General features: G+C 42.4%; 1 pseudogene; it reads right to left on the minus strand.

Moving 5' to 3' along the window:
* Positions 1 to 401: 401 nt before the first annotated feature.
* On the minus strand, positions 402 to 519 carry LOC126210734 (5S ribosomal RNA; annotated as a pseudogene).
* Positions 520 to 7,890: the final 7,371 nt, after the last annotated feature.

The raw sequence follows: 7,890 nt of genomic DNA on the forward strand, positions 1-7,890 counted from the left end.
ACTACAGCCAGTTACCTCAGCTCAACTCATTTGGAAGAGAAATATGTGTATCAAGCAAGGGGCGCCTTTTGTCCAAGCCAATACCAACTACTTCTACTTTTCCAAATATTAAAAAAACAAAAGATAAAATCTTTCGACTACTACCCAGAAAGTAAGCATCCGACAGTTTGCAAGACAATCACGCATCGGTAGCACGTGAGCACTCCGTCGTCAGGCCACAAGTGGCCCATCGGGACCATCCGACCGCCGTGTCATCCTCAGATGAGGACGCGGATAGGAGGAGCGTGTGGTCAGCACACCGCTCTCCCGGTCGTTATGATGGTTTTCTTTGGCCGGAGCCGCTACTATTCGGTCGAGTAGCTCCGCAATTGGCATCACGAGGCTGAGTGCACCCCGAAAAATGGCAACAGCGCATGGCGGCCCGGATGGTCACCCATCCAAGCGCCGGCCACGGCCGACAGCGCTTAACTTCGGTGATCTGACGGGAACCGGTGTATCCACTGCGGCAAGGCCGTTGCCATGGTAGCACGTAGACTATGGTTTAATTTTACTCCATGTTCTTATCATACTGACGTCGGTAGTTTATATTTTCATGTAGTAAAATTATTATTTTGATCTTATGGCGTAATGTCATTTTCTCAGTCCTAGCACAATATGAAAACTATATAAAGCAAGTTAGTGTCAGAAAAAAAAGAAAAGAAAAAGCTCTCAGAAACTTCAGTTGCTGTTTTGGAAAACTGTTTCTTGTATGTTACACAATGAAAATGTAACGGACCTCTTGAAGGAGATTTTTGAACTTCAATCTAGTGACAAAATATCACAATATTGTCAGCGAACAAGGAAATTTGCTGTGACATTACAGTTTTATGCTAAGGCATGAGGTTATTTACGAAAGTTTGTGAAATTAAGACACCCAGGAACTCTTGATTGCAATTATCGAGAAGCTCCTTATTAATAAACAGTGACCCTCGTTTTACAGAGACTGAATTTGGGGAAATAACATATCATATGAAACTTGTGAAACTGCTCCTCAAGCATTATTTGATCTACATAATAAATCATTAATGTAAATCTAAATCTTTTGAGTAGAAAGGTAAATCTGTAACGCAACTATGTATCTAACTTGTTTTACTTAACGATCGGTAGAAACGTTGCAAAAATGTAATGTCAGTTAATATATTGAAAAATGAAATGCCAATGACAATACTGTTAAAATTGAAATGTCAGTCAAACTTACTTTCTTGTATTATTATTAATATTATTATTATTGAATTATGACTTTCACTTACCTGTATCACACAATTTTTAAAAAAATTCTCGTCCATAGTGAACTATTTTTGAAGCCGTGAGTGCAAGCTTAAAATACTAACAAAAACACACAATTTTTGAACCAGTCACCGTTTCTATTAGCTAACTACAACAAGTTTCGAATTTTACTCGATAATCTTCAGGTGATACCTGCTCAAATTGTGCTGATTTACGTTAACTTATCGTAGCTGGACGAAAATGATTTCAGTCGTCTTGCAACGTTATCCACATGGAAAAGTTAATCTACATGCGAAACTTCCTTTGTTGCTGCCAGTGCACACATAAATCACCGCTGCAAAGCTAGTACGAGCTACTTGAAGTTAGTTACAGGCAATTTGAAGGGCGTCAGACACAGAAGACGACGCGCTTGACTAACGGTAGAATGGTAGACGGGAATTCAATTTCGCTCAGTCTGAAGACAGGGGTCCCAGTTCACTTCAAGCAAGCAAACTGATGGAAGAAACTGGCAGTACAGTGTTCTATTGACAATGATCTCAAACTACAATAGCAGTGAGTCATAACTGGAATCAGCCAACTCACATAAACACTATTTTTAAAATTTTATTTTATTTTGGTGTAACAACGTATAGGAGTATGAAGTGGAATGCTCACATCGGCTCAGTCGTAAGGCAGGTGGATTCTTGCTAGGATATTGGGAAAATGCGTGACTCATCCTAGAATATTGGTCAAGTATGTGAGACACGTACAAAATATAAGTAATAGGCTATATTGAACGTGAAACGTTCACATTTTTCTTTGTCCCGAGGGAAAGTTGTCATTGAAATTCTGAAAAACCTAAACAGGCAGACACTTGAAGATGGATGCAAACTATCTTTTGAAAGCCTATTTACAAAGTTTCTGGAAGGAGTATTAAGTGGGGAATCCATGATTCTACTTCCAACGAATATTTTATTAGGATAATTACAGAGAGCGCACAGGAGTATTTAGGCAATTCCGGAGCTCCATACGTGAACAGAAAGGTGATAAACTCTAACATGTGGTACCGTCTGCTATGCAGATCACAGTGGTTTGCAATGTATGGATGTATATGTAGGTTAAAACCGAGCACAGAGATGCGGCAGCAAATGGCGATGAAATCATCAGATTTGTGACTTGAGCTAAGATTTTTTGTGAGAGGAGAGATTTCCTTCTATGACTAGAATTTCTGAAAGTTGCACATTGAGAGTGAATAATCTGCACACATAAAAATGTTAATGTTCGTTCGTTCGCTCGAATACGAGCGTGTTTTTATATACCTACTGCAGCGCTATATGGTATATAAATACATATATAATAATTATAGGAGATTTCGATATATGAATGTAAAAGTTCGTTGTTCATAATCTAAAATCTCCGAAAGTTCTTCACAGATTGCTTCCAACTTTTGACAAGACGTTGTATGCGAATATACGAATATTTTGATGCAACTATTTTATATCATATACAATATGTAAATACGTAATATATAAAAGGTAAACTTTATTACCAGCAATATCGAGAAGTTCTTTATTAATCTACTTCAAATTTATATGCAATATTCTGATGACGATTCAGACTGGCATATACTATATATTTTGATAAACGTAATACATAAATATATATGTAGTATATAAAGGGGAAGATTGTTACCAAAAATTTCAAAAACTTCTCTGCCGACTTCCTTCAAATTTTTATACATTACTGCAATAAACGTGTGGATACATATAGGGCCTATATTTTTTTAATGTATATGATACATAAATATATATGAGAAGAGGGGGAATCGGAGGTGGACAGAGGGGTGGGAGAAAATGTACACCGATAGCAGAAAGGACGAAATGATGGACAGAGAGAGGGGACAGAAAGGATGGACAGAGAGAGGGGACAGAAAGGATGGACAGAGAGAGGGGACAGAAAGGATGGACAGAGAGAGGGGGAGGAGATGATGAACCAAGACAGGGGCTGAATGAGATTAGAAAGTATATCCAATTCCCACAAACACATTAGAAACGTATGCTTTTTCTTTTCTTTGTTTCCCAATTAAGGTGACTAAGTCACAGCAACGCCTGGCCGGGATAAGCTGGTTACATAATTATTCAAGCTGAATCTGCAACTTTGCACGTTTCACCGAAATAGCAGTTTCCACCAACCAAGCGTGCAGCATAGCGTCTCCCCAGTGAATAGATAGATTAATTTTCAACAAGGAAACTGTAGTGTTAGCAGTTAGCCAACACTACGCACACTACTTGGTTGAGGAGGCCGAATGCACGCATTAACTCACGCAGGCTGGCGTGAGGTCTGAAACAGGATACGTAATGAATGCTATAAAGAAAGGTACGTAGCTCCTGGAATACTTAACTTTAATCCATCATTGTTGTACATCGCTCTTGACGATACAAGTGAGACTCTGTAGATACATGCAATGTAATGCTAATGGCGCCTTGCTAGGTCGTAGCCATTGACTTAGCTGAAGGCTATTCTATCTGCTCTGCAAATGAGCGAGGCTTCGTCAGTGTGCATCGCTAGCTAAGTCGTCCGTACAACTGGGGCGAGTGCTAGTCCGTCTCTCGAGACCTGCCGTGTGGTGGCGCTCGGTCTGCGATCACTGACAGTGGCGACACGCGGGTCCGACATGTACTAATGGACCGCGGCCGATTTAAAGCTACCACCTAGCAAGTGTGGTGTCTGGCGGTGACACCACAGAAACCACAAGAGTAAGTGTTTCTGAGCGGAGAAAGATAGAAGCGAATCAGGAATTTCAATTTTGCTGCCTACCGCCTTCCACGCGGAGCAGTTGACTGGGTGATGGGCAACACACGTTGCACGCAAACACCGCCGAGTGGCTACGCCCTGCCACCTTTCTCGAACACAACGAGTGTTAAACGAAGCCTAACGTCGCCGGCAAGCATCAGCGAACATTTTGTCTGTGACAAAAGATGTTGCAAGACCCCTGAAATACCTTAAAAGGTTTACTCTCGTTACTAACACGAGTGTTGAGCAAACAACATCTCTGCTCCAAACACAAACTTTTTGAACATTACTTCAAGGGAAGAATTTTTACAGCGTAGGCTCGCTTTTTCTGAAATAGTGTCTTTATTTCATGATTTAGCGATTAGCTTGATTTGCCCCCTTGGGCATTATGAAGTTACATCACAAGGAATAAACTGGTCAGGTGCCAGTAAGATTCTGTAAGAACTTAATTATGTGTACAGATAGTTCACCTATTCGAGGAATCGAGGATTTCGACGATTTTTGCCTATTATCGACAGTGATACTAGCAAGATATCGGTCACAGGGATTCCAATACTTTCGAGCTTTCAAGTTAGAAGAAATGACAAAACACAAATTTTTTGTGAGATATAAACGTAAATTAACAATTTCAGGGTTTTTTCCTTTGGTTGTCATGTGAAACTTTGCTTCTTGCGGAATTTCATGATTCAAGACGAACTGGAAGAACCCTATAGGTTTTCATGAGTCGAGCAAAGCTTTTGTTGGAATGGCAGAGCTAAGGAGCGAAACTACTGGAGAAAGTAAAACATGGAATCAGAGACAGCCATGTCTTCTCACAAATTACCGCACATTCAAGTCACAGGATTCGGTGAAGCTGTTTAATCGAATACACAGGGATGTAACCTAATGTTAACAAAATGTCCGATCGCTCTACCACCGTTTTGCATCCGCACGATCCGACTCCTACGCCATCAACGCAGAAAGCGGCCACGCAAGCGACGAAGGGAAACGCAAATGCAGTAGCAGGCGATTGGTGTCACTACCGGTGATTCACTTACCGTTCCGACACCTGACCTCACGTCGTCACCGCACGTCTGCCAAGAAACTGAGCGCGCCCACACGGCCTCGGCACAATGCAACACCGGATTTCCGAAAGCAGTTCAGCACTACAGCTAACACGTAGCTGCGATGTTCCTCTTTAAACGATCTGTCACGCGCCTCCGTGTCTAAACTCTGTATTCATCCAACATTTAACCGCCACCATCGACAGCGAAGACAGTGGGAGGCGCAACACCTTTCTCGGTCGAAGTACGCAGCAGCTAGTTTTGTCCGTATTTTCTACTTTTAATTTCTTTACTTGCTCCGTTCTACCCCTAGTTGACTTTCCACTGTATTCCAATGCACTGATAAACGCCACTGTAACCTGATTGGGTCTGAATCAGCGACTCTTAAATGACAGCCAGTAGTGCTCATTGATCCTGAGGCATCAGCATTTGCTACCAGCAACGACTTGGACAGCAACCAATGTTTAAACTTTGTGCACTGCCTGTTTGCTTTGGTCGTATGTGATACCTACTTTTTGTCTCTACTCCCCATCGTGTTTTCTAAGGAGTTACGTCCAAGTCAACGAGTAGACACGGCTAGGGATTACGGCCATTTTGCCCGGCATGGTCAGCACAGAACCAACCCCGCGTGTGGCAGCACGCGGTAATTTCATAGTGGTTAGAGGGGCGTGCCACGAGCGGAAGGTTAGTGGGACAGCGAAAGAGTTACACTGATCGTAGAGTCATTCAAATATTCTAATCTTGAAAGCATGGAAATACTCTACACATACGGCAGTAATAGGTGATGACTTAAGTTTTCCAGTTTCGACTGGGAAACTACGCATACGTTATCGGTGGTAAGGTCAACTTTTCAACGTAATACCCATACTACTGGAAATGCGCCTGTATTGTTGAAATGATTGTTCTACAATTGATTTTCGAGCACAAACCAACAATATCAACGCGAAATTGCCGGTTTCGGCCGTCACGGCGGTCTTCAAATATACAAGATAAATTCAAAAGTTGAAAAAGGCGTAATGTAGATTACGTCAAAGTTAAAATATACAGTGATGTCATACCATAAGAAAAGCGCTGTGATCCACTGTACCCACTGAGGAAACCACATAGTCATTGAAAATACGAGAAATTGGAAATTTGTGGTAAGTTCTATGGGACCAAACTGCTGAGGTCATCGGTCCCTAGGCTTACACTTCTAGTTAATCTAACTTAAACTAACTTACGCTAAGGACCACACACACACACACACACACACACACACACACACACACACACACACACACACACACACACACACACACACGTGCCCGACAGAGGACTCTAACCTCTGACAGGGCGAGACGCGCGGACCGTGGCAACGTGCCTTCGACCACGCGGCGAATATACGAGAGGAGGTTCCTGTATGTAGCCCTTGTAGGTTACGAACTAACTACTCATATATTTCAACAAAATGGAAAAATTATTTTGACAATAAAACAAAGAGAAGTGCAAAAAAAGTCTGCAATTCGCGTGTTTTATGACAGATACGTGTTGCATTTGCGAAAAACAGGTACATTACTGCCGGCCGGTGTGGCCGTGCGGTTCTAGATGCTTCAGTCTGGAACCGCGCGACCGCTACGGTCACAGGTTCGAATCCTGCCTCGGGTATGGATGTGTGTCATGTCCTTATGTTAGTTAGGTTTAAGTAGTTCTAAGTTCTAGGGGACTGATGACCTCAGAAGTTAAGTCCCATAGTGCTCAGAGCCATTTTTGCTATAGAAGAATGTTGGAAATTTGGTGTACTGATAAGGTAAACGGTGAGGACGTTCTCTGCAGAATCGGCGAAGAAAGGAACGTATGGGAAACACTGACAAGAAGAAGGGTCAGGATGATAGGACACGCGTAAAGACATCAGGGTACTAGAGGGAGCCGTAGAGGATTAAAACTGTAGATGAAGACAGAGATTAGAATACATCCAGTAAATAATTGACGACGTAAGGTGCAAGTGCTGCTCTGAGATGAGGAGGGTAGCATAGGAGAGAAATTCGATGTGAGCCGCGTCAAAAGACTGATGACCCCCCTCCCCCAAATAAAAAAAAAAAATAATAATGTTTCATTGACAACCTTAAATTTGTGGTGATTTATCGACAGCCAAAACTAAATGGACCTTTTTAGTACTCATGTGGAAGATCTCACATTTTTCATTGTTCTGAGTCAATTGCCTCTTTTCGCACCGTGCAGGTATTTTGTTTAAACCATTTTGTAATTCGTTTTGATCTTCTGGGTACTTTAATAGACGGCACACAGCGGCACGCCTGTAATAACCTACGAGTGCTGCTCAGATTGTATTCTAGAATGATTTCTACACATTTTGATTATGAAGGACACCAATGGCGTCATGTGGTATAGCCATCGATGCGGCTTTGACCTGGTTCCAAATTTAATCTGTGGTGGCTGGAATTGGGTCACAGCGCTGCGCCAGTCGTTTCACCATATTCCACACATTTTCAATTGGTGACAAGTCTAGTGATCTGGCGGGCCAGAGCAAAAGGCTGTGGTCATGCAGAAACATTGTTCGTGCACTGTCTTGCTGAAAAATAGCGTCTGCGGTATTGTGTAGAAAGGGTACGGCTACGAATCGCAGGATGTCATACACGTACGCCGCACGGATCACAGTGCCCTGGACACGCAACAACCGTGACTGTACTTGTACCCCACAGCATTGCACGCCATAAGTCCTTGAGATGGCGCCGTATGTCTTGTGCGAATGCAATCACTGTGACGCTGATCGTCCAGTCTGCGGCGAACCAAAATGCGGGCATCATTTTCTGAC

Source organism: Schistocerca nitens, chromosome 1 (assembly GCF_023898315.1).
Source record: "Schistocerca nitens isolate TAMUIC-IGC-003100 chromosome 1, iqSchNite1.1, whole genome shotgun sequence".
NCBI lineage: Eukaryota > Metazoa > Arthropoda > Insecta > Orthoptera > Acrididae > Schistocerca > Schistocerca nitens.